Source organism: Chlorocebus sabaeus, chromosome 6, assembly GCF_047675955.1.
Source record: "Chlorocebus sabaeus isolate Y175 chromosome 6, mChlSab1.0.hap1, whole genome shotgun sequence".
Taxonomy (NCBI): domain Eukaryota; kingdom Metazoa; phylum Chordata; class Mammalia; order Primates; family Cercopithecidae; genus Chlorocebus; species Chlorocebus sabaeus.
The window spans coordinates 39,230,162-39,255,373 of record NC_132909.1 but is presented as its reverse complement, the minus strand read 5'-3'; the positions used below and the strand labels follow the sequence as shown (position 1 = coordinate 39,255,373).

Sequence of the window (25,212 nt, the reverse complement as noted above, 5' to 3'; positions counted from 1 at the left end):
AATTACAGCAGCCTGAAAAGTCAAAGACACATCTCTGAGGTATCCGCTTATCCATAAGCCTGTTTAGAAAAATTTCCCTTCCCTTTTTAGTTTGTCTCCAAGGCTAATGCTTAAATCCAGAAGCCTGAACTTTCCCATCATTTCCACATCTCTTTTACTCAAGGAGAGCTCCAAACTCTGTTTTAGGACTTTTTCTCAAACAGGTTCTCTTAATGGTAATATTCAAATAAAGGTAGAAATATTTCAAAATTAATAATTAGTCTTTAGTGGGTTTTATCATTTGCAATTTACTACCTCATATATTTTTCTTGTAACACACCAAGCAACCCTGTGACATGTCATGTGAGTGACTTGTGATTATCAGCATTTTACACATAAAAAATGTGACCTGAGAGAGGCGATGTAATATTATTACTGGTTACATGGCTGGGAGATATTACAGTCAAGATTCATACCTAGGTTTTCTGAGGCTGAAATGTTCAGCAAAAATCCACTTTAATATGAATCAGGTCATATGCACACACATTTTATTTAAAAAAATCTAGAAAATATCCCAAGAGTAGATTGTAAGCATTCCCTGAGGTATTTTCTATGAATTCAAGCATACTACAGCTACCACCACATAAAAGACAGATGTGAAACCAGACTCAAAATGAAAACCAACAGAACTATTTTTATTGCCCACGCTTTGTATAAAAAACAAGAGGAGAAAAAAGCCTGAAGATCAAATGACAAAGAACTTTCTAAATCTGTCACTTAGTAAAATATTGCTAAATTCTTGTTCTTTTTGTCCCAACATGTTAAAAGTTTGCCTTCTACAGAAGATTTTATGTTCTTTCTCTGTCTCTCAATACTCTACCTTCTTGAGTGTAATGGGAGAGTGACAGGGTGACTGATTAATACACGCATAGTATCAAAAATGTGTAAGACATGTGTAAAGAGAATTTTTTTTTGTCTTTGACATTGTTTGCGTTCCTCCCATTTATACTAATTTTTCAGGTATGGGTATTGTATTTTGAAGATCCAGCATACTGCAAAGCCAATTAAACACAGAGGACATAACTTTGGCCTTGGGAGATGCACACGTGGCCACAAAACCCGCCCCTGAGTTGCCCCTTTCTCTATGTCTGCATTTCAGACCATCTCTAAAACATTTGTGGGCAGCTCATAATTCTTGCCAAATCCATATTTAACCTTCTGCAGTCGCATTAGTGGACATGGCTTCAGCATTCGTCGCCTAGAAAACAGATCAACAGACTCTACATTTTGAAGGGCATCAAATCCTCCCGGTCTGGAGCAGAGAGGCGGTGGGCCTGATAAGAGCCAGCAGCAGTCAGATTGAGCCTCACGGCGCTGCCTGCACTGGACGGAACAGAACCTTTCTGGGACTTGCCGGGCATCCCTCGCCTAGCGGGGGCTAGGTTGCTGTGCTTCTCCTGGGCACTCAGAAATGCATCAGCCTGGGCCAGCAAATCAAGGCCGAAGCGCAAACGAATTACAGTCTGTGTGTGACCAGAGCAATCCCAACGACTCCCTTGATTAAACTTCAGAGGGGTTTCAAAATGTCTGCAGGTAGACGCGTTCCAGCCCAGCTGTCTTTTCTCCCTTCAGCATCTTCAACAAACTGTTGGGCAAGATTACAGGAGAGTCTCCCTTTCCCTATTATATATTTCTGTAACAATTTGAGTCTCTTTAAATGGTAAGCAGATATCCTTCTTATCAGAAAAAAAAAATGCTTAAAAATTACCTCCAGCTCAATATTCTTTTTTATCATTGCTGTATCTGAATAACATGTTCAAATGAAAACTGTGTTGCCTCTGTTTGAGTCCCAATCATTAAGGGCTGAGCTGCTTCCAAAGACCATGAAGAATGTGCTTCTGTTCAATTTAAATGATTATCTCAATGTGGAATACGAGTAGGTTTTGTTGGGGTCTTTGAAACCGTTTCTGGGTCGCATATCATAAAGTCTGAGCTATTCACAACCATGAATAAAATGACAAGTTGTAAATGAGTAAAATGTAAAATTGCATGCACTGCAATTTGACCCTTTCATTCAAAAGCTGAAAAATCTTAGTTCTGGAAATTCCTTCAATAGATAGAGCTGGAAATATTCCAGCAAACTATATGTTTGTTTTATAAATAAAACACACCATATCACATATCCAATGTCAAAAATGCTCTTGGCTCTACCTTCAAAGGCTACCTCAGACCTAACCACTGCTCACTCCTTCTACTGCTTCCATACTGGCTCAAACCATTCTCCCTCGCCTAGATCATAGACAATTTGTGATTCCATGTAGCCCCTTAAATGTCTATTCCAAACACATGACCCTCTGAAAACATAAGTCAGATCATGTCACTGCTCTGCCCAATACCCTACAATGGCTCCCTAGTTTCCTCTGAGGAAGAGCCAACACCCATAAAGGCCACCAGACCCTCCTTGAATTGCCCCCATTAGAGCTCTCCTCATCCCTGATCCGGCATAATGGCTTCTTGCTGTCCTCAATTTTGCCTTGGCTGCAGCTCCTCTCTGCCTAGAAACCTCTCCTCTACATATCTGCATAGCTAACTCCCTTTACTTCCTTCATATCTTTGCTCAAGTTATCCCATTTCAGTGAGGCTTTCCCAGACATCCCTATTTAAATGGTAACCACTGCCTTTCTTCTTCCCCCACTACCCTACTCCACTGTTCCCTGTTGCCATAGCATTTCGTCTTTTCTGGGATATTATATAAATTACCATTGTATTATGGTGATTGTTTATCATCTGCCTTTGTTCATTTGGTTCACTTGTATATCTCAAATCACCTGGAACCATGCTTGACCCATAGTAGGGGCTCAGTAAATATTTGGTAATGAATGTTGAAAGAAAGATGAGTTGGAAATGGCTAAAATTGTGCTATCCTTTACCAATATACTCCATTGCAAATTTTGGAATTTCCTTTCTCTTACATACAGTTCTTAATATTGATTTACCTCTCCAACATAATCCACAAGGGAATAAAAGAAGGTTCAATTCCTCTCTTTCTATTCCAACCAAAGTTACACTTTTTGAGGAGAGAAAGTGGAAACTAGGCCTGTGAGATCAAATTTTCCCCACTGTGCATAAATGTTTGCATATGTGTATCTGTTGTTAGAATGGCCTCATGAATTGTAACAGCAAGTCAGAGAAAGCCAAGTGAGCTATCCAAAATTCAACTGAATGTCATCTTAAATACTATCCAAAATTCAATTGAATATCATCTTAAATATTCATCAGAGTTGTAAGGTCCTAAGACCATGAAAGAATGCAGAATCACATCAAGAAAAAAAATCTTTACCACTTAATAGAAACTATACTTTTAAATATCTTGAGATTCCATCAATTGTCTTTAGATGGTACAATGGTCTTAAGAAGTCAAGGAAAAAATATATTTACAACTCTTACAAAACAACAAAAAAATTAAGTTCCATCAGGTGATCAACCTGGATAAAATCTGCAGATTTCTGTGAATAAAGAGAAGAACTGGGGAGCTATGTGAATAAAACTTCAAGCCAGAGGAATGAGCTACAGGACCAAAGAGGCCCACCCTTATTACATTTCAAAGTCCATTAAATGACAACTGTAACAAGGGGCTCCATGTATTCCATTGTGATCATTCACAAGACTCCAGTCTTAAGTAACCTGAATTAACTATCTTCCATAAATTGGAAAGCATCTTTTAATCTTGGGAAAATATAGCTTTGGTGGTGTGCACCTGTAGTCTCAGCTACTCATAGGGCTGAGGTAGAAGGATCACTTGAGCCCAGGATTTTGAGTTCAGCCTGAGCAACATAGCAAGATCCTACCATTAAAATTTTCTTTAAACATTTTTCATTAAAAAAAAATAATGTATTTATGTCTATAATCCCAGCACTTTGGGAGGCCAAGGCAAGCAGATTGCTTGAGTCAAGAAGTTTGAGACCAACCTGGACAACACAGTGAAACATCTCTACAAGAAAACACCAAAAAAATCGCTGGGTGTGGTGGCATATGCCTGTAGTGCCAGCTACTCAGGAGGTTGAGGCAGGAGGATCACTGGAATCCCGGAGGCAGAGGTTGCAGTGAGCCAAGATCACACCACTGCACTCCAGCCTGGGTGACACAGTGAGACCCTGTCTCAAAGAATAATAATAACAACAATGTAGAAGAATGCCTGATACACACAAAAAAGGTGTTCAATAAACATTGGCCATCAAATCTATATGCATTTAATGTGCTTCTCATGAAAAACTTCTCAAATCAAACATTTTGAGGTACTTGGAATGATTTGACCTGTTGAACTGACAATCTTATAATGTTGATTTAAAATGTATGTTTGAGTCATTGACTTAAACTTCAGGTCTTAAGGTAAAATCATGCTAAGTCTGGGCATTATATTAAAATATCAAAGATAATTAAGGCTCTCCTTATTAAGTGTATTTTTATATTTATAATAGTTATTTAGGATGAGGGAAAGTTTTATTTGTTAAGACAGATAACAAAAGTAAAGTACAAACTGTAAGATGTAGAAATGCTAACTTAGTAGAGTAATATACCAGGATGGATGGGGTTTATCTAGGTCTGTAAATGGAACCAACATTATTCCCAGTCCCTTTAGAAATTATTGTGAAAATCTGCTAAGTAGAATAGAATAGAATAAGAAAGTTTGTAAACTGAACTTTAAAGATTCAAAAACAACTGGAGTTTTGAATTCTCAACTTTCATAAACTAAATACTAGTTGGTTCAAAATAAAAGTTGACAATTTATCTTTTCTAAATTTTGTGCACATTTCTGCACTCAAAAAACACTTAGGAAGGGTAATAAATAATGATGATGAAAACCCAAATGTGTGACTTCTAACCAAGGAAAGCTGGTGTCAGGGAAGTGGCGTGTCCTCAATGTGCAGGGACTGGAGAGGCAATAGGTGGGTAGAGAATGGGTGGGAATAGTCGCAGACTAGACTAGTGGTGCAAAAATAATAGTATTATGGGTAGAAAGGGAAATTTTCCCTGAACAAGAAAAACAATAATAATAATAATCACAAAACACTCAAAGTGCTCCAGACACCATGAATGAGAAAGAAATGAACCCAGGTAGGACTTGCCAGACTGGGAAGGGAAGGAAGTTACCCAATGCAGCTGTAGAGAACCACAGCTGTGACAGACAACAGAGTCAGGGACTCTGGATCTGAGCACCCTTGCTGTCTGCAGAGGCTCCCTTTATCCGAAAACCATGCTGTTGCAGCCACGACTAAACCAACGGGATTTCTTGGTAGACACTCCATAACACATATTTAAGAGTGAATGTGTGTGGATGTAACTTTCTGTTAACAAGTTCATTCTCCAGGACATTTTAAAAGATCTAAAAGAACTCTAAACACCAAATGCTGAAAGCTTTCTTGAATTCTGAAGGGTATGCACCATAAATCTAGTAAAATGTAGTCAAAAAAACTTACAACACTGTGAATGTCTACAGGTAAATGATAATAATACTGCTGCTTGCCTTTATTTAGTTTACAAAGAGCTATTTTCTGCATTCTCTCCTCTGTTCCTCAAAATTGCTCAATTATCAGGTGGACAAATCAGGCCATTTTTAACTTGATTTTGATTAACATTTTAGTAATGTAACTAAACGCGCACACAAGCAAGCAAGCAAGCGCGCACACACACACACACTCATTTTCTCCTTACCTTTTGCAGGAAAAAACAGAATTCTTATTATGAATTGGCTTTCTGGGAATTGAGCAGGGAAGAGCTGCTGAGAGAGGCAGACACTGGTGGCCCCGGGCCTGGTTAATATCCCTCTGTCTGGGAAAAGGTTGGATTCTCCTTTTGGATTTCAGACAATAGAGATCTCTAAGACTGTGTGGCTGCTGTGAACAGTAAATTTCCCAAGGTGGGGGCCACCTCTCTGGCCAGCCAGGTGACCTTCCCTAGGTGAGCTTAACCCTATTCTCTCCTTTAATGCCTAGGTAGAGGAAACATTAATTCTGCATTTCAATGTAATGGAATGAAAAACATTCCGGACTGGAAGATTTTGGCTTCTCACCCACCGGCTGGGTGATTTTAGGCCACTCGCTTTATCTTAGGTGTGTTTTCTCATGTATAGGATGAAACATTTTACAAATATGAATATGAAAATATGAGTGTTGATAATATGAATTTGAAAGTACCAATATTGTTATAAAAACATCAGCAAAAATCTTAAAATAGTAAAAACTTCAAATAGAGTCACTTGGAAGGCTTGCTAAAATACAGATTTCTGGGTATCACCCCAAAGTCTTCCATTCAGGAGGTCTTGGTGCAGCAGAGAATTTACATTTCTAGCAAGCTTCCAGATATTGCTGATGTTACTGGTCCAGGGACCCCATTTTGGTTTACTTTTTTGTTTTGTTTTATCTTAGCGTCAAGGAGTACATGTGCAGGTTTGTTACATGTGTGTACTTCATGATGCTGAGGTTTGGTCTTCTAACGATCCTTTTGGTCTTCTAATGATCCTGTCATATAAGTAGTGAACATAGTACCCAATAGGTTGTTTTCTGACCCTTGCCCCACTGGCACCCTCCCCACTTTTGGAATCTCCAGTGTTTGTTTGTTTGTTTGTTTTTGAGATGGAGTCTCACTCTGTCGCCCAGTCTGGAGTGCAGTGTCATGATCTTGGCTCACTACAACTTCCGCCTTCTGGGTTCAAGCAATTCTCCTGTCTCAGCCTCCCGAGTAGCTGGAACTACAGATGCGTAGAGATGGGGTTTCACTATGTTGGTCACCCTGGTCTCAAATGCCTGACTCTAAGTGATCCGCCTGCCTTGGCCTCCCAAAGTGCTGGGATTACAGGTGTGAGCCACTGCGCCTGGCCCCCCCAGTGTTGATTTTTCCCGTGTTTGTGTCCATGTGTACCCAATGATAAGCTCCCATTTACTAGTGAGAACGTTTGGTATTTGGTTTTCTGTTTCTGAGTTAATTCACTTAGGATAATGGCCTCCAGCTGCATCCATGTTGCTACAAAGGACAAGATCTCATTTTTTATGGCTGCATAGTAGTCCATGGTGTATATGTACCACATTTTCTTCATCCAATCGACCATTGATGGGCACCTGGGTTGATTCCATGTCTTTGCTAATGTGAATAGTGCTGTAACAAACATATGAGTCCAGGTGTCTTTTGGTGGAACGATTTATTTTCATTTTGATCAAATGGTAGCTCTATTTTTAGTTCTCTGAGGAATCTTCAAACTGCTTTCCACAGGGGCTGGACTCATTTGCCTTCCCACTAACAGTGTATAAATATGCACAGACTACACTGAAAACCACTGGAAGAAGCAGCTAAGACAGTCCTGTATTCAACGAATTTGTAAAATGGGATTGATAAATTGTCTTGAGTTGTGAAGAAAAGAGTACACATTGTTGCTACGTACTCCTGTAACCAGCCAGCAGGTTCTCCTTGCCCACTGCCCAGACAGAGTCTATTTATCCAGACAGGAATTGCAATAGAGAAAGAGTCAAATTCATGCAGAGCTGGCTGTAGAGGAGACCAGAGTTTTGTGATTACTCAAATCACTCTGAATTTGTTTGGCTGCATGTTTAGTGGCATGACTCCTAAACCACAATTTCTAATCGTGTGGCTAATTTGTTAATCCTACATAGTGAGTTTGGCCCCCAGTCAAGAAGGGGGCTGGTTTTGGGAATGGGCTGTTATGATCTTTGCTTCACAGTTAAACTAAAAACTAAGTTTCTCCCATAAAATACCTAGGAATCCAACTTAAAAAGGTTGTGAAGACCTCTTCAAGCAGAACTATAAACCACTCTTCAAAGAAATAAAGGAGGACACAAACAAATGGGAAAATATTCCATGCTCATGGATAGGAAGAATCAATATCATGAAAATGGCCATACTACCCAAGATAATTTATAGATTCAATGCTATCCCCATCAAGTTACCAATGACTTTCTTCACAGAATTGGAAAAAACTACTTTAAAGTTCATACGGAACCAAAAAAGAGCCCGCATTGCCAAGACAAACAAAGCAAAAAGAACAAAGCTGGAGGCATCATGCTACCTGACTTCAAACTATACCACAAGGCTACAGTAACCAAAACAGCATGGTACTGGTACCAAAACAGAGATATAGACCAGTGGAACAGAACAGATGCCTCAGAAATAACACCACACATCTACAATCATCTGATCTTTGACAAACCTTACAAAAACGAGAAATGGGGAAAGGATTCCCTGTTTAATAAATGGTGCTGGGAAAACTGGCTAGCCATATGTAGAAAGCTGAAACTGGATCCCTTCTTTACACCTTATACAAAAATTAATTTAAGATGGATTAGAGACTTAAATGTTAGACCTAATACCATAAAAACCCTAGAAGAAAACCTAGGTAATACCATTCAGTACATAGGCATGGGCAAGGACTTCATGTCTAAAACACCAAAAGCAACAGCAACAAAAGCCAAAATTGACAAATGGGATCTAATTAAACTAAAGAGTTTCTGCACAGCAAAAGAAACTACCATCAGAGTGAACAGGCAACCTACAGAATGGGAGAAAATTTTTGCAATCTACTCATCTGACAAAGGGCTAATATCCAGAACCTACAAAGAACTCAAACAAATTTACAAGAAAAAAACAAACAACCCCATCAAAAAGTGGGCAAAGGATATGAACAGACATTTCTCAAAAGAAGACATTCATACAGCCAACATACACATGAAAAAAATGCTCATCATCACTGGCCATCAGAGAAATGCAAATCAAAACCACAATGAGATACCATCTCACACCAGTTAGAATGGCAATCATTAAAAAATCAGGAAACAACAGGTGCTGGAGAGGATGTAGAGAAATAGGAACACTTTTACACTGTTGGTGGGATTGTAAACTAGCTCAACCATTATGGAAAACAGTATGGCGATTCCTCAAGGATCTAGAACTAGAAATACCATTTGACCCAGTCATCCCATTACTGGGTATACACCCAAAGGATTATAAATCATGCTGCTATAAAGACACATGCACACGTATGTCTATTGCGGCACTATTCACAATAGCAAAGACTTGGAATCAACCCTAATGTCCATCAGTAACAGACTGGATTAAGAAAATGTGGCACATATACACCATGGAATACTGTGCAACCATAAAAAAGGATGAGTTCATGTCCTTTGTAGGGACGTGGATGCAGCTGGAAACCATCATTCTCAGCAAACTATCGCAAGAACAGAAAACGAAACACCTCATGTTCTCACTCATAGGTGGGAACTGAACAATGAGATCACTTGGACACAGGAAGGGGAACATCACACACTGGGGCCTATGGTGGGGAAAGGGGAGAATTAATGGTTGTGTTAAAATGTTCGATAAGTTTACATGATCATTGTATGTGGCAAGTTTTTATTTGCTAAATTACTGTGCTAGCTTTATTGTTTCTGTTGAAATTTGGCTGGGTTCATGTTGATATCATTTATAGGTTTCATCATTCACGGAACTTTTCAATGAAATGCTTCAAAGAGATTTTGGTGTCCGTATATACAAATCATTACTGTCTCTTCCTGAGAAAGAGGGAAAAAAAGAAAAGGATAAGAAAAGCAAAAAGATGAGAGAAAATATTAAAAAAAGAAGAAAGATGATGAAACTGATGAGCCGAAACCCAAAAGGAGAAAATCAGGTGATGATAAGGATGAAAAAGAAGATAGAGATGAAAGGAAGGTCTGTAATAACAACCCGGTTTAGAAGCTTTCAGTTAACTCTTCTAGGTTATAAAGGTTGATGTTGATTTCCATCAGAATATTAGATGTAAAAGTCAAACTGAAAGATTTTACTATATTAGAAAATTAAGTCTTTGAGATCATCATGGCTAACATGGTGAAACCTCATCTCTACTAAAGATGCAAAAAATTAGTCAGATGTGATGGCACATGCCTATAGTCCTAGCTGTTGGGGAGGTACAGGCAGGAGAATCGCTTCAACCCGGGAGGTGGAGGTTGCAGTGAGCCAAGATTGCACCACTGTACTCCAGCCTGGGGTACATAGCGAGACTCTGTCTCAAAAAAAAGAAAAAAAAAGAAAAAAAAAAGAAAAGAAAAGAAATTCAGGTCTTCAAATTAAGCCAATATGAGCATCTACAGCTAGTTTTCTAATACTTTATTTTAAAAATTTTTTTTTCCTTTTTTTGAGACAGAGTTTTTCTCCATTGACCAGGCTTGCTGAAGTGCAGTGGTGTAATCTTGGTTCACTGAAACCTCTCCCTCCCGGTTTCAAATGATTCTCCTGCCTCAGCCTCCCAAGTAGCTGGGACTACAGGCACGCACCACCTTGCCCAGCTAATTTTTTTTTTTAAGGAGAAGCAGGTATTCACCATGTTGGCCACGCTGGTCTCAAACTCCTGACCTCAAGCCATCTGCCTGCCTCAGCCTTGCAAAGTTCTGGGATTACAGACATGAGCCACTGCACCCAGCCTGATTATTATCAGACATTTATAGTGTGGGTTCAGTGGCTGGCTCCTATAAGCCCAGCGCATTGGGAGTCTGAGGAGGACAGATTGCTTGACTCCAGTACTTCGAGACCATCCTGAACAACATGGTGAAATCCCCTCTCTACAAAAATTACAGAAATTAGCTGGACATGGTGTCATGTCCCTGAGGTCCCAGCTATTTGGGAGGGTGAGGCAGGAGGATTGCCTGAAACCAGGAGTTGGAGGCTGCAGTAAGCCCAGATTGTGTCACTACACTCCAGCCTGAGCAACAGAGTGAGGCTGTGTCTCAAAACAAACAAACAAACAAATGAACAAACAAACAGACAAGCAAACAAACAAAATAGTAATTTCCATTGTAAAACTTTTAAATAACTTTAATGGATTTACTATTTTTCAGTTTTAGTAATTTAATGTTTGATGAGATTTCTTGCTTAATTTACAACCATTTTAAGCCAGGCGCAGTGGCTCACACCTGTAATCCCAGCACTTTGGGAAGCTGAGGTGGGTGGATCACTTGAACCCAGGAGACGGAGGTTGCAATATAGGGCGATCACACCACTGCACTGCAGTCTGGGCGACAGAGCCAGACTCCATCTCAAAAAAAAATTATATATATATAATATATATAATTATTATGATAATATTATAATAATATTATTATAACCACTGGCTGCAGTGGCTCATGCCTATAATCCTAGCCCTTCAGAAGGCACACGCCAGTGGATCACTTGAACCCAGGAGCTGGAGACCAGCCTGGGCAATATGGCAAAACCCCATCTTCTAAAAATAAGTAAATAAACAAAGGCATTTTAATTTACAGAAAGAAGATAAAAGAAAAGATGATTCTAAGGATGAGGATGAAACTGAAGAAGACAGCAATCAAGATGAATATGACCCTATGGAAGCAGAAGAAGCTGAAGATGAAGAAGATGGTATGATTGAAATTTACTTATTATTTCTTAGAGTTAAGAATACATTTTTTGTTCGGTGACATATCGCTGAAATCTATACATTTAACATTGTTTTTTCTTTAGAATAGAAAGAGTAACATACTCTTCAGTGGGAAAATTTTTCTAATTTTTAGGTGAGAAGATTGTTTTAAGACATATTTATTACTAATTATCCTATGTCTCATATATAATTAATACTCTACTTGACAGAACAAATTTCCTTGAATATGGTGCTTAAGCTGTGCCATAAAAGGTATAATAGGACAGGCATGGTGACTCACACCTGTAATCCTAGCACTTTGGGAGTATGAGGCAGGTGGATAATTTGAGGTCAGGAGTTCAAGTACAGCCTTGCCAACATGGTGAAACTCCATTTCTACTAAAAATACAAAAACTAGTCAGGGGGTAGTGGCACATACCCATAATCCCAGGTACTCTGGAGGCTGAGGCAGGAGAATCACTTGAGCATGGGAGGCCGACGTGATTGTGGTGAGCCAAGATTGTGCCATTGCACTCCAGTCTGGGCAACAGAGTGAGACTCTGTCTCAAAGAAAAAAAATGTATGATGGTCCCTGATGTTTTATATAATAATTTCTTATTTTTTTGTTGAGACCGAGTTCTTGCTCTATTACCCAGGCTAGAGTACTGTGGCATGCTCACAGCTCACTGCAGCCTCGATCTGCCAGGCTCAGTATGATCCTCTCACCTCAGCCCTTGGAGGAACTGGGACTACTGGTGCTTGCCACCATTCCCAGCTAATTTTTAATTTTTTTTTTTTTCAGATGGAGTCACTCTGTTGCCCAGGCTGGAGTGCAATGGCATTATCTCGGCTCACCACAACCTCCGCCTCCCGGGTTCAAATGATTATCCTAACTCAGCCTCCTGAGTAGCTGGGATTACAGGCATGCATCACCACACCCAGCTAATTTTGTACTTTTAGTAGAGATGGGGTTTCTCCGTGTTGGTCAGGCTAGTCTTGAACTCCCCACCTCAGGTGATCCACCCACCTCGGACTCCCAAAGTGCTGGGGTTACAGGCATGAGCCACTGTGCCAGGCCTAATTTTAAAAATTGTTATAAGCATGGGGTCTCACTTTGTTGCCCAGGCTGGTCTTGAAATACTGAGTTCAAGGAATCTGCTCACATCAGCTTCCCAAAATGTAAGGATTATAGGCATGAGCTACATGCCTGTCCTGAATATATTCTTTAGAAAACTCATTTGGTGCCGGGCGTGCTGGCTCATGCCTTTAATCTCAGCACTTTGGGAGGTCAAGGCAGGCAGATCACCTGAGATCAGCGGTTCGAGACCAGCCTGGCCAACATGGCGAAACCCCATCTCTACTAAAAATACAAAAAATTAACTGGGCACGCGCCTGTAATCCCAGCTACTGGGGAGGCTGAGGCAGGAGAATGGGTTGAACTCAGGAGACAGAGGTTGCAGCGAGCCGAGATCGTGCCATTGCACTCCAGCCAGGGCGACTGAGGGAGACTCTATCTCAAAAAAAAAAAAAAAAAAAAAAAAAAGAGAGAGAAACTAATTTGTGCATTTGTTTAACAAAGATTATCATAATGCAAAGGAGTACATACAGAGTTTAAAGACAAATGGTAATAAACACCCGTATACCTTTTACCTAAGTTTTATAAGACAGACTTTTGTACCATGTGGTGACATTTAAAATACTACACAGTAGATGCTCTGACCATAGACATCAGTGATTAAATACCTATAAAGGGACTCTGAATACCTTACCTGTTCTTTTCCAGGTAGATTTGTGGCTTTTAAAAAAATCATATTTTTCTGATATAGAAAATTATAAGAGTTCTTTCAGTTTTTTTTTGTTTTTTTTTTCAGTTTGCGTCTCTGGCAATTATTTTTACCTACAGTATTTTTTGTTTGCCTCTACATTTTCTTCTCTCTACCATATCATTTTTTAATATTGTTTGATGAAAAAGTTAAAAAGATCAAAAAGTTGAAAGGATGGTGCAGTGAACACCTATGTATTCATCAACTTTGATTCAATAATTGTTAATATTTGTCTTGTTTTGTTTTTGTAACCCAATTTAACATATGAATTCTTCAATTTGCCTAAGAAAAAATGTGCTCTGAAATAACCACAATTCCATAATCACATCTAAGAAAATAAGGTCATAACAGCATGTATTAATACTATCTAATTTTTCCTCTTATTTGTCTTTAATATAATAACTCAGTAGCAATGACATAATATTCTTATAGCAGTATTTATCTTCTTTCCTTGCTTTGCTTAATGAAGACTTAAGCCCCTTTTACAGCCCCATTTTCTCTCCCCTGTACACCCAGTATTATTTTATTGTTGCTTTAGTTAAATCATTAAACAGTATTCCCATTATTTTGTTAGTGTTTCAGTTGTCAGCCTTATTTTCTGTTTTTCTTTTCTTTCTTTCTTTCTTTCTTTCTTTCTTTCTTTCCTTTTTTTTTTTTTTTTTTTGAGACAGTCTGCTTCTGTCCCCAGACTGCAGTGCAGTGGCACGATCTTGGCTCACTGCAACCTCTGCCTCCTGGGTTCAAGCGATTTTCCTGCCTCAGCCTTGTGAGTAGCTAGGACTACAGAAGTGTGCCACCACACCCAACTAATTTTTCTATTTTGTTGTTTTGGTTTTTGGGTTGTTTGTTTGTTTGTTTGTTTTGAGATGGAGTTTCACTCTGTTGCCCAGGCTGGAATGCAGTGGCACGATCTCGGCTCACTGCAACCTCTGTCTCCCAGGTTCAAGCAATTCTCAGGCCTCAGCCTCCCAAGTAGCTGGGATTACAGGCATATGGCACCACACACTTCTAATTTTTGTATTTATAGTAGAGACGGGATTTTACCATGTTGGCCAGGCTGGTCTTGAACGCCTGACCAGGTGATCCGCCCACCTTTGTCTCCCAAAGTGATAGGATTACAGGCATGCACCACCACGCCCAGCCTAATTTTTGTATTTTTAGTGGTGACTGGGTTTCACCATGTTGGCCAGGATAGTCTCGATCTCCTAACCTCATGATTGACCCACCCCAACCTCCTAAAATGCTGGGTTTATAGTTTATTTTTTCCTTTCACTCCCTTAATGTTGATTTCATCCATTCTTCTAGCTTTAAATACTGTCTATGTACTGTTAATTCTCAGACTTCTGGTTTTCTTTCCTTTTTTTTTTTTAAGAGATAGGGTTGGGACGGACACAGTGGCTCACACCTGTAATCTCAGCACTTTGGGAGGCCAAGGTGAGTGGATCACCTGAGGTCAGGAGTTCGAGACCAGCCTGGCCAACATAGTGAAACCCCATCTTTACTAAAAATACAAAAAATTATCTGAGTGTGGTGGCAGATGCCTGTAATCCCAGCTACTCAGGAGGCTGAGGCAGGAGAATCACTTGAACCTAGGAGGCGGAGGTTGCAGTGAGCCGAGATCATGTCATTGCACTTCAGCCTGGGCAACAAGAGCAAAACCCTGTCTGTAAAAAAAAAAAAAAAAAAAGATAGGGTCTGTCACACAGGCTGGAGTATAGCACTATGGTCATAGCTCACTTCAGCCTCAAACTTCCAGGCTCAATCAATCTTCCTCCTCAGTCTCCTGAGTGGCTGGGACTACAGGTGCATGCTATTGCACCCAGCTATTTAACTTTTTGTAGCGATGAGGTCTCAGTATATTGCCCAGGCTGGTCTTGAACTCCTTGGCTTCAAGCAATCCTCTGCCTTGGCATCCAAAAGTGCTGGGATTACAAGGATGTTCCAAGCCTCAAATTTCTATCTCATATCAGACTTCTCTCCCAGTTTCCCATATTGATCTGTCTACTTGACACCTCCACTTAGTTATCTGGCATTTCAAAATCATTATGTCTGAAATTAAACTGCTGCTAACCCCTTAACCAGAAAGAAAACATACACAAATCCTACAACCTTAGTCTTTGCCAGCCATCTCATTTAACGACAACTCCATCTTTCTAATTGTTCAGGCTAAAACCCAGGAGTCATCCTTGACTCCTTTCTTTCTGTGATACCCTACTTCCAATCAGAAAGTCATATTTGCTCTGTTTTCATAACTGATCCAGAATCAGTCCACTTCTTACCGATTCCACTAATTTGACTATAATCCAAACCACATTATCTCTTTCCTAGATTATATTAATAGACCCCCTAACCTGTTTCCATATTTCCTCCCCTCTACACTGAAGTTTCTCCATACAATTGGCAGAATGATTTTTGCAAAATTTAGAATTTATTTCATTCTTTTGTTCAAATTCTTCCAGTGTATCCCCATTATTTTTACCTCATAGAAAAAGCCACTATTCCGGCTGGGCATGGTGGTTCACGCCTGTAATGTCAGCACTTTGGGAGGCTGAGGCAGATAATTTGAGGCTAGGAGTCCCAGACTAGGCTGGCCAACACGGTGAAAACCTGTCTCTACTAAAAATACAAAAAATTAGCTGGGCATGATGGTGCGTACCTGTAATCCCAGCTGCTCAAGATGCTGAGGTATGAGAATCACTTGAACACAAAAGGTGGAGGCTGCAGTGAGCTGAGGTTGCGCCACTGCACTCTAGCCTGGGTGACAGAGCAAGACTCTGTCTCAAAAATAAAAAATAAAAAATAAGCCACTGTTCAGATTACTTGAGCTCAGGAGTTCAAGACCAGCCTGAGCAACATGACACCCTGTCTCTACAGAAAACAAAAAGTTTATCCAGGCTTGGTGGAACATGCCTGTAATCCCAGCTACTCAGGAGTCTGAGCTGGTAGGATCACTTGAGTCCCGGAGGCAGAGGTTTCAGTGAGTGATGATCGCACCACTGCACTCCAGCCTGGATGATAAAGTGAGACCCTATCTGAAAAAGAAAAGAAGGCCAGGCGTGGTGGCTCATGCCTGTAATCCCAGTACTTTGGGAGGCCAAGGCGGGCGGATCACTAGGTCAGGAGTTCGAGACCAGCCTGACCAACATGGTGAAACTCCTGTCTCTACTACAAATACAAAATTAGCTGGGTGTGGTGGCACATGCCTGTAATCCCAGCTACTCAGGAGGCTGAGGCAGGAGAATCGCTTGAACCCAGGAGGCGCAGGTTGCAGTGAGCTGAGATTGTACCACTATATTCCAGCCTGGATGACAGAGCAAGACTTCATCTTAAAAAAAGAAAAGAAAAGAAAAAGCCAGTGGTCACAATGACTTACAGGACTCTACCACATCATGTCTCCAATTACATCTCTTATCCCCTCTTCTTGAGAAGACTGGACCCATCACATATGTTCCTATGTTAGGAGGTTTACATGGGCAGTTCTTTCTGCTAGCAGGGTCTTTCCTAGAGATCCACCTTCCTTAATTTCTCATATATGAAGACTGCTTAGGTATCACTTTGTCAGTGAAGCCTTTTCTGTACTCTACTTTATGTAAAATTGCAGTCTTCTGCCCTCCCTTACTGCGCATTTCTGGTCTCTTCTTATTCTTCCCCGTTGTTTTTCCCACAGAATTTATGACCTATTTTATTACATACTCTTTATTTTGCTTGTTGCCCGACTCCCCCTACCCCTACCCTTGAATAAAAGCTCTTATGTAAGTAAAAGAGATTTTTCTCTGTGTTCTTTGTTAATATATATTCCAACTTCCTGGAAGAGTGTAAATAATTAACTAGGCTCTAAATATATGTTGATAGGATTATAGTTCTTTTTTGTTTGTTTCCCTGGAATTTCCAATTGCTGCTTGCTTCTGTGTTACCACTTTTTTCATGTTTTATATCTCATTATCCTCTTAAGTTTCCTGGAGACTATTTTTTTTTTTTTTTTTTTTTTTTTTTTGAGATGGAGTTTCCCTCTGTCGCCAGGCTGAAATGCGCTGGTGCTATTTCAGCTCACTCCAACCTCTGCCTCCTGGGTTCAAGCAATTCTCCTGCCTCAGCCTCCCGAGTAGCTGGGATTACAGGCCCATGCCTGGCTAATTTGTTTGTATTTTTAGTAGAGACGGGGTGTCACCATATTGGCCAGGCTGGTCTTGAACTTCAGACCTTGTGATCCACCTGCCTTGGCCTCTCAGAGTGCTGGGATTACAGGTGTGAGCCACCATGCCCGGCTGAGACTACACTTTTTACAATACAAAGGTGGAATTAGAAAATGAAAATACAGTACCAGTAAATGTATTAAATGGTGTTGAATTTTGTTAGTAAATAGGAGAGCAGATAACAGTAAGATACTTTTTTTTTTTTTTTTTTGAGACAGAGTTTTGCTCCATCGCCCAGCCTGGAGTGTCGTTGCATGACCTCGGCTCACTACAACCTCTGTCTCCCAGGTTCAAGTGATTCTCATGCCCTCAGCTTGCTGAGTAGTTTAGATTACAGATGTGCACTACCATGCCCAGTTAATTTGTGTACTATTAGCAGAGATGGGGTTTCACCATGTTGGCCAAGCTGGTCTCGAACTCCCGATCTCAGGTGATCCACCCACCTCCGCCTCCCAAAGTGCTGGGATTACAGGTGTGAGCCACTGTGCCCAGCCTCAACTTTCAAGTCTTACTTTTTATGAAATACATTTCCTTTTTAATTTTACTTTTTTTTTTCTTTTTAGAGACAGGGTCTTACTATGTTGCCCAGGCTGGTGGTAAACACCTGGGATCAAGTTATCATCCTGCCTCAGACCCCCAAAGTGTTAGGATTACAGGCATGAGCCACCACACCCAGCCAAGAAATGTATTTCCTAAGGCTCTTGCTACCATAGTATGTATTATTTCCTCTGATGGGTTTGGGGAAAGTAAATTGAAAACCTTCTGGAAAGGATTGACTATACTAGATGCCATTAGAAACATTCATGGTTCATGAGAGAAGGTAGAAATATCAACGTTAACAGTAGTCTGGGCTGGGCACAGTGGCTCACAGCTATAATCCCAGCACTTTGGGAGGCCAAGGTGGGTGGATCACCTGAGGCCAGGAATTTGAGACTAGCCTGACCAACATGGTGAAACCCCATCACTACTGAAAAATACAAAAATTAACTGGGCGTGATGGCAGGCACCTGTAATCCCAGCTACACAGGAGGCTGAAGCAGGAGAATCACTAGAACCTGGGAGGCAGAGGTAGCAGTGAGCTGAGATCGTGTCATTGCACTCCAGCTTGGGCGACAAGAGTGAAACTCTGTCTCAAAAAAACAAAACAAAACAAAACAAAACAAAACAAAACAGTGGCTTGGATGAAATTCATTTCGATTATTGGCCTGATGCAGTGGCTCACACCTGTAGTAATCCCAGCACTTTAGGAGGCTGAGGCCAGTGGATCACTTGAGGCCAGGAGTTCAAGACCAAACTGGCCAATATGGTGAAACCCCAACTCTTCCAAAAATCCTCATGGTTGACTTTGAAGGGTTCAATAATTCAGTAAAGGGGATAACTGCAGGTGTGATAGAAAGAGCAAGAGAACTAAAATTAGAAATGCAGCCTCAAGATAGGATGGGATTGCTACAATATCAGGGTAAACTAAAGAGATGATTGTTTGCTTCTCATGGATGAGCAAAGAAAGTGTGTGCGTGTTTTGTTTTTTTTTTTTTTTTTTTTTTGAGATGCAATCTAATTCTGTGAAGATGCTGTTGACATTGTTCAAATAACAAAGGATTTAGAATATTATGTAAACTTAATTAAGCAGTGGCAGGATTGGAGGGAATTGACTCTCTCTATATATATTTATTTATTTATGAGACGGAGTCTCACTGTTTCGCCCAGGCTGGAGTGCAGTGGCACGATCTCAGCTCACTGCAACCTCTGCCTCTCAGGATCACTAAATTCTCCAGCCTCAGCCTCCTGAGTAGCTGGGGCTACAGGCAAATGCCACAACACTCCACTAATTTTTGTATTTTTAGAGATGGGGTTTCACTGTATTGGCCAGGTTGGTCTCAAACGCTTAACTTTAAGTGATCCACCAGCCTTGGGCTCCCAAAGTGCTAGGATTACAGGTGTGAGTCAGTATACCCAGTGATTGACTCTAATTTTAAAAGAAGTTATTCTGTGGGTCAAATGCTATCAAACAGCATCACAGAGGGTCTCACTTTTCACCCAGGCTGATGCAGAGGTGCAATCACATCTCACTGCAACCTCAACCTTTGGGACTGAAGTGATCCTCCCACGTCTGCCTCCCTAGTAGCTGGGACCACAGGCATGCTCTACTTAGTCTGGCTCATTTTTAAAATTATTTTTGTAGAGACTGGGTCTCATTATGTTGCCCAGGCTGAGGCAAGACCCCTTACTAGCAAAAAGATTGCTGCTTGCCGAAGGCTGAGGTGATCGTTAGTGTGTTTAGCAATAAAGTATTTTCTAATATATGTACTTTTTAAAGGCATAATTCTATTGCACACTTAGTAGACCACAGTATAGTTGAACATAACTTTTTTTTGAGACAGGGTCTCACTTTGTCACCCAGGCCACAGTGCACTAGCATGAACATGGAGCACTGAAGCTTCACTGTCCCAGGCTCAAGTCATTCTCCCATCTCAGCCCTCTGAGCCACTGGGACTGCAGGCATGTGCTTCCACACCTGGCTAATTTTTGTATTTTTTTGTAGAGATGGAGTTTTGCCATGTTGCGCTGGCTGGTTTCAAACTCCTGGGTTCAAGCTATCCACCTGCCTCAGCCTCCCAAAGTGCTGGGATTACACGCCTGAGCCACTGTGCCTGACTGTAAACATAACTTATCTACTGGAAAACCAAAAAATTTGTTTGAATAGCTTTATTGCAATAGTTGCTTTATTGGGGTGGTCTGGAACCAGAGCCTTGAGTAACTCCCAAGTTGAGCTTATATACAAGTCGGTGGTTTTTAATATATTCAGAGTTGTACAACCATCACCACAATATATTTAGAACATTTTTATCACCCTCAAAACAAGAACCCAAAAGAGATTCATTAGCAGTCACTCCCCATCTTCCCTGAACCTCCTCAGTCCTAGGCAATCATTAGTCTGCTTTTTGTTTCTGTAGATAATCTAGACATTTCATATGAATGGAATCACACAATAAGTGTTTTTTTGTGACTGACTTCTTTTAGCCTGTTATCGAGGTTCATGTATGTTTTAGCATAAGGTTTTCTCTTTATATTTTTGTTGTTGCTGTTTAAAAGAGAGGGTCTTGATCTGTCACCCAGGCTGGAGTGCAGTGGTACACTGCTCACTACACCGTTGAATGCCTGGCCCTACTGAGTAGCTGGGATAACAGTTAGCCGTGATAACAGCTACTCAGCTGTTATCCTGCTTTGGCTTCCTGAGCAGCTGGGATAACAGTCATGTGCCACTGTGCCCAACTTGAAAATATGTGTGTTGATGACTTTTTTTGCCACTGATATATTTATTTTATAGATAGGGATGAGGAAGAAATGACCAAATGAGATGACAAAAAAGATATCAACAGACACTGCAAGGAGAGGCCGTCTAAAGATAAGGTGTTTATTGAATACTGTATTTCTTTATAATACGGTGATATCTTACATCATCTCAACATAACACAGTTGTGAAGTTTATTTGTCTTTATACATCTAAATTACCACTAAGTAAAATTCCGTCAGTTGTTTTTTTCTGGTTATGTCAGATAACTAGTATGTCTGATTCCTTTCTCTCATATTCATACACCAAATTAACTCATTTTAGCTAGGATGAGGCAAATATCTTTAACAAGATTATTGCTATTTTATGCACAGTCTCTGTTTCTCACTTCTGAGGGGTAAAAAATGTGAATACTATGTCTTCTACTTCTCCATTTTCTTAGGAAAAAAAAGACTCAAGTGATCACAATTAACAGAAATCTGTTAATGGCTTTTGTGTATTTGATCAGTCATTGTGGTTACCTTCTGGAAAAGGATTTGGAAGAAATATTTTACACTCCTGGACTACATCTTTCTCGGGCTCAGGTAATCTATCTTGTGAATATTTAAAAGGAAAACGTTGTTTAGTAACTTTTCAAAAAGTTACCTTTTCCAGTGAAAATTTAAAAGGGCCGGGCGCGGTGGCTCATGCCTGTAATGCCAACACATTGGGAGGCTGAGGTGAGTGGATCATGAGGTCAGGAGATCAACACCATCATGGCTAACACCATGAAACCCTGTTTCGACTGAAAATACCAAAAATTAGCCGGGTGTGGTGGTAGACGCCTGTAGTCCCAGCTACTCGGGAGGCTGAGGCAGGAGAATGGTGTGAACCCGGGAGGCAGAGCTTGCAATGAGCCAAGATCGCGCCACTGCACTCCAGCCTGGGCGACAGAGGGAAAGTCCATATCAAAAAAAAGAAAAAAAAAGGAAAGAAAAAAAGAAGAAAGAAAAGTTAATAGAACCTCTGTTGACTTTTTTATATATCAAAGCAATACAAGGGCTGGGCGTGGTGGCTCACGCCTGTAATCCCATCAGGTTGGGAGGCTGAGGTGGGCAGATCACTTGAGGTCAGGAGTTTAAAACCAGCTTGGCCAACATGGCGAAATTCCATCTCTACTAAAAATACAAAAATTAGCTGGGTGTGGTGGCACGTGCCTGTAATCCCAGCTACTTGGGAAGCTGAGACAGGAGAATCTCTTGAACCCAGGAGGCGGAGGTTGCAATGGGTCAAGATAGCACCACTGCACTCCAGCCTGGGTGACAGAATGAGACTCCATCTCAAAAATAAATGAATGAATAAATAAATAAATAAATAAATAAATAAATAAATGCAATATAACACAAGTCAGTTGTAAAACACTTCCCTTCTCCCTTTCCCTCTGTTTCTACTGCTTATAACTATAATATATAAAATTCTAGATCCTTTTGTAAGGAGCTCAGTTCCATTTTTATAGACAAAACATGGAATTATTCTGTACATTTTGACTGGCTTTTTTTAATTCCACAGTATTCTATAGATACATTCTGCCATGAAAATAGAGACCTGCCTCATTCTTTTAATGGCTGTGCAGTACCCATCATATAGATGTACCATCATTGACCTACCTAGTCTCCGTTGCTGGTGGTTTTCATTTCTTGGATTTACCAACTATGCTATAATAAATCATCCCTGTGCATAAATTTTTATCAATGTTATACTTTTTAACAATGAAGTTTTTTTTTTTTTTTTTCAAAAGTAACTTGGATCTTACTCAGTTCCATGGATATCCATCATAAGTGAAAATTACAGCTGGGCATGGTGGCTCACACCTGTAATCCCAGCACTTTGGGAGGCTGAGGTGGTTGGATCACCTGAGGTCAGTTTAAGACCAGCCTGGCTAACATGGTGAAACCCCATCTCTCCAAAAATACAAAAATTAGCCAGGCATGATGGCAGTTTCCTGTAATCCCAGCTACTCTGGAGGCTGAGGTAGAAGAATTGCTTGAACCCAGGAGGTGGAAGTTGTAGTAAGCCAAGATCATACCACTGCACTCCAGTTTGGGTGACAGAGCAAGATTATTTCTCAAAAGAAAGTGAAAATTATAACATAATTGTTCTAAGAGAATCAAGAAATGTATTTTCATCTCTTTATTTTGTTTACTTGCATGCATAACAGGTAAAGAAGCTGCTTCATAAAGTAGTGCTCTGTGAATCTTGCTTTTACTGGAAATTAACAGACACCACAAAAGATGAAGAGAACCATGAAGAGTCTGAGTCATTGCCGGAAGATATGCTAGGTCTGAGCTACTAAGGTTTTGCTTTTTAATAAATGTACTAATTAAATGTAATTAAAGATGAAAAATAACTCACTAAAATATGATATATTTCATATTATAGGAAACAGATGATTACTTCCAACACCAACAGTAAAGCAGGAATCAAAGGATGTGGAAGAAAATGTTGACCTCATTGTGTACAATGGTGTAATGGTAGACGTAGGAAGCCTCTTGCAAAAAATGGAAAAGAGTGAAAAGTTTAAGAGCTGAGGTAGAAGAGAAGCTGCAGTTACTAGAAGAAAAAACAGGTAAGGGTCAGCATTGGATAGGTTCATACTTTTAGCACCCTGCTGGGACATATATACGTTTATGTATGTACATACACATCTACGTACCTATGCATGTATTTGCATATGCATACCACGTATTTTCATTGAAGTACATAAGGAACTTTTACCATTTATTTTTATTTTTATTTGTTTTTAAGACAGGGTCTCACTCTGTCACCCAGGCTGGAGTGCAGTGGTGCAATCTCAGCTTACTGCAACCACTGGCTCCCAGGTTCAAGTGATATTCCCACCTCATCCTCCCAAGTAGCTGGGATTACAGGCATGCACCACCATGACCAGCTATTGTTTGTATTTTTAGTAGAAACAGGGTTTCACCATGTTGGCGAGGGTGGTCTCAAACTCCTGACCTCAAGGGATCGCTCACCTCGGCCTCCCATAGTGTTGGGATTACAGGCGTGAGCCACTGCACTCTGCAAGGAACTTTACTTTTCATTATTTCTGGTTCAGGTTATAAAATTGCTTAGCTTTTTTTGAATCTTAGGTCTTCATGTGCATCTCAGGTTCATTGTTATCTGTTGCATCCTTTTAATCATCTTCTAGTTCCACTCTTTTTTTTTTTTTTTTTTTTTTTTTTTTTTTGAGATGGTGTCTCATTCTGTCACCTAGGCTAGAGTGCAGTGGGGCCATCTCGACTCACTGCAACTTCTGCCTCCTGGGTTTGAGCGATTCTCCTGCCTCAGCCTCCTGAGTAGCTGGGACTACAGGCGTGCCACCACACCTGGCTAATTTGTTGTATTTTTAGTAGAGATAGGGTTTCACCATGTTAGCTAGGATGGTCTCGATCTCCTGACCTTGTGGTCTGCCCAAGTCAGCCTCCCAAAGTGCTGGGATTACAGGCATGAGCCACTGTGCCTGGCCTCCACTTAGTTTTTACCAGTCTCTGTTCTCTAATCTATACAATCATCTAAAAATAGAACATATGTTTTAAAATAATACCAGTTAAAAATTTAAATGAAACAGGGCAGGCACGGTGGCTCCCACCTGTAATCCCAGCACTCTGGGAGGCCAAGGTGGGCAGATTGCCTGAGGTCAGGAGTTCAAGACCAGCTTGACCAACATGGTGAAACCCCGTCTCTAAAAATACAAAAATTAGCTTTGTGTGGTGGTATACACCTTTGTCGCAACTACTCAGGAGGATGAGTCACAAGAATCGCTCGAACATGGGAGGCGGAGGTTGCAGTGAGCCAAGATCATGCCACTTTGCTCAAGCCTGTGCAACAGAGTGAGACTCAGTCTCAAAAGCAAATAAATAAATAAATAAATGAAATGAATATTGCAGTGTGCTTTATGACTAATGAAATTGACAGATAATTGCCATTTTATGGAATTCTATCAGCTTTTTATTTTCACAGCTTAGATATTTTAACCTCAAAGTTAAATTGGAAATTTTGGGGAGTAAAATATTAATTTTTGGATTTTTTTAAACAGATGAAGATGAAAAAACCATATTAAATTCGGAGAATTCCAGCAAAAGTCTCTCTGGTGAATGCAGAGAAGTTAAAAAGGACCTTCATCAGTTATAAGAAAACTTAAAGATTTCTGAAAACATGAATTTACAATTTGAAAACATGAATTTACAATTTGAATAAGACAATCAGAAACTTATCTATGGTAATGGATGAAATCCACACTATTCTTTAGAAGGTGAGAAATTTTGTACTTTTAATATTTTCATAGTTTTTAAAATCTAACTCTGGTATTTTAAATGTATTTTAATGTTATTAAACTCTTAGCGATTATTCCAAAAGTAAAAATAATGATAGCATTCTATCCTTCCTGAGATTAGTCAAAAGTGATTCCAGGCCGGGCATGGTGACTCACACCTGTAATCCTAACACTTTGGGAGGCCA

General features: G+C 40.2%; 1 pseudogene; it reads left to right on the top strand.

Annotated features, from left to right (window-relative positions):
- The window catches only part of LOC140711773 (cell division cycle and apoptosis regulator protein 1-like), a 32,978-nt pseudogene extending 7,975 nt beyond the window's left edge, over positions 1–25,003 (top strand).
- Positions 25,004–25,212: the final 209 nt, after the last annotated feature.